Source organism: Pyrus communis, chromosome 7 (genome assembly GCF_963583255.1).
Source record: "Pyrus communis chromosome 7, drPyrComm1.1, whole genome shotgun sequence".
Lineage (NCBI taxonomy): Eukaryota > Viridiplantae > Streptophyta > Magnoliopsida > Rosales > Rosaceae > Pyrus > Pyrus communis.
In genome coordinates, this window is record NC_084809.1 from 13,274,730 (window position 1) to 13,284,326 (window position 9,597).

Below are 9,597 nucleotides of genomic sequence, written 5' to 3' on the forward strand. Positions count from 1 at the left end.
CGATCGAGGGGGTGTCTTGCTAGTAGGCAATTTTTTAAACAAAACTTCACCATTTTCCTTTCAAAGTGGTTGCCCAAAACTCCTCTTTCATATATATTTGGTATGAAAGTTGTTTAGGCCCAAAGAAAGGAAACCTAGGCTCATTTCTTTCTTTCTTTCTTTCCTTTTCCTTTTTCTTTTTTTTTTTTTTTTTTTTTGAATTTTCGAATTTTCGAAAATGTTTTTTTTTTTTTTTTTTTTTTTTAGGGGTGAAGCTTTGATGTTGAAGTTTTGTATGTGAAGTTTTGGTGTTGAAGCTTTGTAGTTGAGAGTTGAACCTTTGTAGTTGAGAGTTGAACCTTTGTAGGTGAAGTTTTTGGTGTTAAAGCTTTGTTGGGCACCATAAATTGATTTTGCTTCACACTATCTTGATCAAGAGTGTGAAGCTTTTGAGAATTGTAGTTGCTCTCCATTGATGAAGCTTTGTTTGATGTTAAAACTTTGTAGGTGAAGCTTTTGTGTTGAAGCTTTGTAGTTGAGAGTTGAACCTTTGTAGGTGAAACTTTTGTATTGAAGCTTTGTAGGTGAAGCTCTTATGTTGAAGCCTTGTAGGTGAAGCTCTTGTGTTGAAACTTTTTAGGTGAAGCTTTTGTGTTGAAGCTTTGTTGGGCATCATAAATTGATTTTGCTTCACACTATCTTGATCAAGAGTGTGTGAAGCTTTTGAGAATTGTAGTTGCTCTCCATTGATAAAGCTTTGTTTGATGTTAAAGCTTTGTAGGTGAAGCTTTTGTGTTGAAGCTTTGTTGGGCACCATAAATTGATTTTGCTTCACACTATCTTGATCAAGAGTGTGTGAAGCTTTTGAGAATTGTTGTTGTCTTCCATTGATGAAGTTGCGTTCCATAAATTGATTTTGCTTCACACTATCTTAATCAAGAGTGTGTGAGGCTTTTGACATTTGTTGTTGCCCTTCATTTGTTGAAGCTTTTGTTGGCACCATAAATTGATTTTGCTTCACACTATCTTGATGAAGAGTGTGTGAAGCTTTTGAGAATTATTGTTGTCTTTCTTTTGTTGAAACTTTTGTTGGCACTATAAGTTGGTTTTGCTTCACACTATCTCACTATCTTGATCAAGAGTGTGTGAGGCTTTTGACATTTGTTGTTGCCCTTCACTTGTTGAAGCTTTTGTTGGCACCATAAGTTGGTTTTGCTTCACACTATCTTGATCAAGAGTGTGTGAGGTTTTTGACATTTGTTGTTGCCCTCCATTTGTTGAAGCTCTTGTGGTGAAACTTTGGTGTTGAAGATTTGTAGGTGAAGCTTTGAGGTTGAAGCTTTGTTGGGCACCATGAATTGATTTTGCTTCACACTATCTTGATCAAGAGTGTGTGAAGCTTTTGAGAATTGTAGTTACCCTCCATTTGTTGAAGTTGTTGAATTTCCCAATTTCCTCTTTTTTTTTTTTTTTTTTTTTGGAAAATTAGAAATTTGAAAATGTGGGAGAGACAACATATATAAATTTTGCTTCCACATTGTTGAGCAAGAGATTGTGATGTAAGCCACACCTTGTAGTAGTCGAAGGTTTGGATGAACCATATAAATTGAATTTGCTTCGAACAGTCTTGATCAAGAGTGTGTGAAGCTTTCTACGAGCTGTAGTGTTTGCATTGTTACAGAGGAGAAATGTCTGAAGTAGATGTAAGAGGGTTAAAGAGCTTAATCTTCATATACCATGCACTGAGGCCGTTGTTGGCTTGCAATAAGACTTTGTTGGTGATTATAACTTTTGTTAGGCATAAGTGCTCCCCTAGTTGAGTTGTAAAACTTGAGGGTTTTTGATTATTTGTGAATACTAGGAGTTCACATATACAAGTTGTACCACTCGTCTTCTGGTTGGTGGAATGAATGGTAGGTTGCTTTCATCACTTGGTTAGTGGTACGAATGTGAGTTCCTTTATCACCTTTCATCACATTTCATCACCTGGTTGGTGACACGAAGATGAGTTCCTTCTTCACCTGGTTGGTAGCATGAGTGGCAAGTTGCCAAATAATGTTAGAGTACGGGTTGTACATTTCATCACCTGGTTGGTGGCATGAAGATGAGTTCCTTCTTCACTTGGTTGGTGGCATGAGTGGCAAGTTTCCAAATGATATTATAGTACAGGTTGTACATTTTATCACCTAGTTGGTGGCATGAAGGAGAGTACAGGTTGTACTTTTCATCACCTCGTTGGTGGCGTGAAGATGAGTTCTTTCTTCACATATCATCACTTGGTTGGTGAGAATAAGGGCAAGGTGTCGAGGCACATTGTAGCAAGTGTCGAATGACACAAAGTATGTTGAATCCTTTCGAAGCACAGTTGGCTTATGTATGGATGTGTTGGAATATATGATGTTTATGTTGATTGACATGAGTGATGCTTATGAATGTTTTGCTATGCATGAAGGGATCCATGCTTTCGATATGTGAACCATGTTGGTTGTAACACTTAGTATCACATACTTTGTGTCAAAGTATGCATGTTGAAGCTCTGAGTTGGAGTATAGGGGTAGGTCAGCGTAGACTAAGTGTTCCAGTGCTAGGAATGCAAAAGACTCAGAAAAGTTGTCTGAATTCCCTCTTCTTTAAATATTTGCCGAATGGTTTGTGTGACAAAAGATCTCAAGTAGTTAAAAGTCAAAACATTTGTAATGTGTATGCCTTCTTATAATAGCATTTCCTTTAGTACCCAATCCATCACTTTGAAAAAGTGAGGCTTGGCCCCATAGTCATAACAGTCAACGGTACGTTCACCCCTGGTTGTCTTGATACGAACTTTTATCCCTCTTGTTGTAATAGGCTTGCTGAGAGTAAAAATTCTTCCTCTTACCAAGAAACAAATACGTTTGGTGATTTAACGAGTAGTTAAATGAGGCAGGAGATGATGTAATGGGTGTCTGAATGGCCAAGATTTCCTCACTTGGTATAACTTGACTTCCATTTCCCACTTGTTGATAGGGGTTAACCATAAGGGGTTCCCTTGGTATGTCCTTGCTTCGGCGGAGGCGTGGTTGTAAGCCTGTGCCATCACCCCAGAGTAAGTCTTCCAAGTGCTGGCATTGATCATGTACTTGAAGAAACAATCACGTAGGCCTGCCTTGAAGGCTTTGAGGGCGGTCTTGTCATTTGCCACAGCACAGCGAGAATACTTATGGCTGAAGCGGCCGGCATATTTTCGTAGTGGCTCGTCCGGCTTCTGGTGAATAGTGTACAAGTCATCTGCGGAATGCAAGCGATCTGTCTGGAAGATGTGTTGAGAGATAAATAGTTTCCTCAGTTCCTCAAATGAGTCTACTGTCTCAGGTGGAAAACGGTAATACCAATTTAGAGCTCTGCCATAGAAGGTAGAGGGGAAGATAAGACATCGTTCTTTGTCGGTGTGCATCCGATATGCCATGGTGAACTCAAAGAGATTAAGGTGTTCAATCGTGTCCTCATTTCCAGTGTAGAGTTGTAAGCCAAGCTTCTGCTTTATCTTTGCTTGGAGGGGGGTGTCGAGGATCCTCCTTATAAGAGGGCTAGGCCTAGGTTAGTTCCAGTCAGGTATTTCGGCCTAACGTTCGGCCTTCAACTTGTTTACTTCCTCAAGGAGTTGTAGGACAAGGGGGTCTTGAGTGGAGTTAGGTACTGCTGGATCCTTCTTCCGTAAGTCTCCATCTTCTCTTAGAAGTAGGAAAGCTTGATCAAGGGCATGAGATTTTTCTTTAATATGACATAAGGTTACTAATTGAAACCTAAAATTATGCTCTTATAAACAAGTTCATATGAATGGAGAATTATATACGAAAGGTTATGAGTCGCCCACATCATATCTCCATAAGTAAATCCCTCAAATATACATGGAAGCAAGTTGCTATGTATAAATTCCAAAGGAAAGTGTGTTATGAAATGTAGAAAATCCCTGAATGATTCAGATTACTTGAAGAAAACCTTAGAAGGGTAAAGCATCAAATATGTACTTAAATACCAATGGATGGTATAAATTGCCTTAGTGAATACTATCATTATGATATTGTTGTAACATACTAAAATATCTTTCAAGAGTCGATAATATTAGATTTAGACTCTTGAAGAGTCTAGAAAGTTTATAAAGTGTTGAGAGAGATATTATCTCGAACTGCAGAATCGAACAATATGCCAACACGAATCTTATCCATGATGTTTATAAAGAATCATATGGATTGAAGATTATGAGTTGAATACTCAAATTATTTAGACACCAAGAATGATCATTTATCTTCGTGAAAGTAAAGATAAATTGATATTTGGTCCAAAAGTACCACATCTTAGTGAAGTATATGCTTTATTGTATTTGGCACAATACATCGAATGAAATAAAGCTTATCTATTAATATCTCCGAGAAATTACATACACATGAGTTAAAACAAACAAATAGGAGGGAACCTTCACAAAGGTTGCTTATGTAAAGCCTCAGTACTCGGAAGTACCCTAGAAGGGGAAGGCACCGGAGGTTGATTATTTAGAGCCTCAGTACTTGGTGAAACTCCAGACGGCTGAGACAATGGGTGTCTTTGGAATAAAGACTCGAACCCCTGATTGTCATTTTGAGTCCGACCTTCGGATTCCAGTAGCTGGTCGAGCTTTCTTTTCATGTTCGTCGAGTAATTATTTGCAAGCATGTGTACTCTATTCTCGTGCTTAAGCCCTCTAATCTCTTGTTTAAGACTTGCCACCTCAACCATCAATGATTCAATTTGGTGAGTTCGAGCTAGTAGGCGTTGACCCATATTAGAAACAGGGCCCGCACACTGAATACTGAGAGCCAATGAGTTTGAACGGCCGACTTATCAGACCGGTTTGAAATGATTCTGTTATCTTTGGGAGTGAGAAGATTTCTAGATACCACTGTAGCAGTTAGGTCATTCTTCATCACAGAGTCCCCAACCGTAAGAGGACCATTAGAAGATAAGAAGGATGGGTGCCATATATTATCCTGGCGGGGCTCGTTTGTACCATTCTTAAGACTCAAATCTAAGCAAATGTTAGATAGGCAAGCCATTTTTCAGAAATGATGAAGGAAAAAAGAGGTCAGATAAAATCTCAAAAGTGCAAGAAAGGGAAAATTCTACATGTAGTAGTTTTTCGAGCATACATTTTGAGCACAATTGATGCTTCTATAAAAGAAGAAGCAATAGGGCCACTTGTTCAAAAATCGAAGAGACACCGCTCTTCGAATTTCAAAAGCCAGATTTTCAGGATAAAGTTTGTCAACATTTCTCAGACACAATCTCAGTTTTTGGATATCACATGCAACTTTGTCAAAGATCTCTGATAAAGTTGAAAACACGTGAATCTTAGTGTTCTAATTACACCACAGTTGCTGACAAGAATAAAGGCACAACACCATTACCTGTTATTAGGAAATCCCTATATATGTCGATCTCTATCTTCCAGAACAAGGTAGACCTACAAAAATATCTAAGTCTTCTTCCTCTCTGAGAATGCATCTTCAACAAAGCTTCTTGAAATACTCTATTTTCTTTCTCTTCGAGAATACCTCTTCAAATAAGTCACACCAGAGCAAGAATATCTCATATCATTAGGGACGAGAGCAAAATTATCTCATATCATGCAATCTCCCTGTCCTTTTTCTTTGTCCTTATTCTTACCTATAGGACTAAGGAGAAAGAAAGCAATTAGTCGGAACTTGAAATAAAATTTCTAGTTAGGAACCGACTGCCTGGAAACTTTCCTGATTACTTACCTAGCATTACTCTCGAGTACTCATTTTCAAACTGATGATATGATGATTAGAGCTACCAAGCATGATGAGTCACTGAGAAGTGATGTTCTGAAGAACCTTTCAAATGCAAGGTTTGCATTCCATTCCTGCATTAGATGACAAATACTGCAAGAGAAGATGCCAAACCTGTATAGGGAAAATACCACTTTTGCAAGGGGAACAGATAAGGCAAGCAAAAATAATACATTGAAGCATGTGGAGACAAGCACAACAAAACACGAACTGATTCATCCCCGACAGAGCCGAAAATCACTTGTCATGTGGAGCTGCTCGTGGTTCCATTTCATTCAAGGACAAGTCCAATGATCTTGAAGAAATCACAAGTCCAATTCAAGGTCAAGTGTCCACCACCCTTGAATCAAATTCCACTCCAGATAAAAGGAGTAAATTCAAACCTTTGGTGCAAGTCTAGTAGAAAGTCCTACAGCCCAGTTCAAGAAAAAGCCTATGGAAAGTTAACAACAAGTAAAGCACTTCATTCGGCAACTCTCCCCGCTAAGAGACTAAAGCAGAAGGATCAATGATCAACCTAAAGAATTTGAAATCAAAGGGAGATACTCATTAGGGGGAGCATCCAAAACAGATCAAGATTTTAACAAGTCAATTGAAGACTTGTGGCCATCCAAGAGGGAGTGTTGTAATTTACAGGCCATTCATTGTGGATGACCACCTATCCCACTACCAATCCACTGTTCATCCCACCACCAATCCACTATTCATCCCACCACAACTTTGTCTAAAGCTTTGTCTATAAAATGGATGTGAAGAAGGAAAGCAAATATACACATATAGACAAACGGCTAGTAGAGGAAGAAAGAAGAGAGGAAGAAGAGAGGAGATAATAGAAAGAGTTATCTTTGTAATCTTATTATTCCAGATTATAATGAAAGCACAACTGTTGTCCCGATGACGTACTCCAATCACACTGATTGTAGAGGAACTTAGTAAATTTTGTGTCTTGTTTATTTATTCCACTGCACATACCATCAGTTTTACAACATCCGTTACAATGTCTATGGAATGTTGTCTACATAAGAATCCAGAATGTTTGGACACGTGGAGTATATTTAGGTTTTTCGAACATATTTGGGACCATTTAGTGGCTGAACCCTTAAGATTTACTAATTAAGAAGTAGAGATTGGCATGCATTCTTAAAAGTGAGGTATGAGATGCGTCATGCATGCATGTGTTTTTCAATGATAAATATGAATAAGAAGGGTGCAGAAAATATATCCTCATATAGAGTGGAAGCATATCATCGTAAGGTGACAAGTTTACACATGGTTGACTGGTGGATATGCAAATTAAGGAATCATTGATAGAACACGCCTAGGAAACAATCATGGTAACAATGAAAATGATTTTTTTTATTTTTATCTTTTATTAAAAGTGATACGCTAGGTTAAAGTAAGATGAAAGAATATTTGAGGTCAAAGCGTAATGAGTTAAATAAAAATATTCTTGATAATAAAATATTTAAGGTCAAAGCGTAATGAGGTAAATAGAAATATTCTTGACATAAAAGTAGCAGGTATGTATTTTTATTTGAACTAACATTCCAAAAGACAAGAACTTTATTTGAACTAACATTCCGAAAGCCAAGAACCAGACATTTTCGTAGGACCGGAATAGCAGAAGCACTATGAAATTGCTTCTTCGTATACTTACCTAAACTCTGCTTGCTGACTAATTGGAGCCTTACATTGTCAGGATAGAGTCTTCAATAATTGAAAGTTTGGGTTCATGCGAAGTGGGTAGCTGGCATAAATGGGTTCCTTATCCTTAAAGCACTTTAGTCTCACTTTATTTCAACTCAATTCTAAGGCCATCTTCAACTGATCCCGTCAGAGGGTTATAGGGTCGAAAATAGCCCTAAATGACACGAAAACCATCTCCAACCGAAAACTAGGCCAAAAGGCTCGTGGGCCCCACTGGGCCACAAAATGAAAATCGGGCCAACTGGCTAGCCCAACCCAACCAGCCCCAGCTGGTCCAACAATGTGAATCCCAATGGCTACTTGCTGACATCAGCTAGCCGTTACATTTGAATTTTTTTTACAAAATATTTTAATTTTTTTTTACAAACTCTAACTACCTAAGCCATTAAACAACATTAAACATTAAGTAACATTACAAGATCATGTTGTAGGTACTTGTTTGTGGCACATGAAATCTGAGACGTTACTCACAGATTGACAGTGGCATTCGAAATCCAAGACGTAAAATTATTAAGATTCCTTATCGACAAGAAATCTGCAAAGTTACTCACAGATCAACACGTGGCACTCAAAATCTGAGACGTAAAATTATTGAGATTCCAACTCGAAAAATTCTTGACATTCCATCTTGTAAAATTATTGAGGTAGTTCAATTTAAGTAGCCATATTAATTCAATTAAAATAATAAATTATGTTTGGCCTTATGGCCCTTTGACCTATTCAGTTGGAGATGATTTTTTGTTACAAGGTTATGTTTGGCTTATGGCCTTCTGGCCCCTCAGTTGGAGATGGTAAAAAATATGACCTGACACTATTCATTAAAATATTAATTTCTTGGAGGGCTATGGGGTTAAAATGAGTCCTCTGGCCCTCCTTCGGTTAGAGATGGCCTGAGGTTCAATAAAGTATGGGCGGAAGACACACTACTCTATTCCAAAGTCAAGACATACCACAAGCTTCTTTGAGGGTTTACAAAAGAGGTCTTAGCACCTTTTAAAGATTTTTTACATCACCCACTAAGAGAGATTGCCAGTAGTGAAACTCAAACCTAAACCTTGGTGTAGCAAAGAGAACGATCTTTACCAATTCAATCAACTTTCGTTGGCATTTCAACTTAATTTTTGAAAGGGCTACGAAATGCCTACCATGTATATAACTTTGCATATATTAAAAATTTATGAATATAGATTCACTCCAGCCAATACGGCTATGCCTACATCATCTATTATATTCCAGTTGCGTTATATTTAATGGGATGAGTAGATGAATGAACAAACTTCTTTGATTAAAGTGACATTATATTTGTTGAGAATGAAGCACACTATTGGGAAAAAGAGGATTTGCATGGGCTTATAAGGAGTTGGGCTATCCTTATACTGCCAATTGGTTTTGTGGTGGAACCTCAACTTTCTTGGTATCAGGGTAGGTTGTCCCATTTGTAAAGTTCAACAGTCACACGTGCTCCACATCATACTATTTGTGTTGTCCATCGGTGTGCAAATAAGGTAACACTCTGCTTACAGGTTCAACGAACTTGGATGCTAGGGTTGAATCCTCAATTTTCTATAAATAGTCAAGACCAGCCACTTTATTCTAGTAAACAAAAGCTCTCACCACACTCTAATTATTTCCTATAGTCTTTCTGACTTACGCATCAGAGACCCTTTGGTGAACATTACACAGTAGTAGTCTAATTCCATGTGTCTCTTTTCTTTATGTGTGTAGATTGTCGTCAATTCGATCCATGATAGAAATTTGCTCCTGCAAATTTCACATTGATGGGAAGAGGACCTTGCTTGGGCATATACGTAATATGCCAAATGATTTTATTATGAAACTTAAACTTTATTCAATATTTTGTCTAATTTCTTCAATTTATTCCAATCCTTTAACTTCGCCAATACTGTTTGATTGTTGAATTGGGGATGAATTGTTAATTCATTGTTAGTAATAGATCCACGATATGATTTATTTCTCGATTTTTCTTCTGGACTTGTAAGGAGCTGCCAATTTTGCCTCTGAACTTTAATTTTAGCCAATTACCCTCTGAACCTTTATAATTGGCCAAATTCTCCCTTGAATTTTAGTT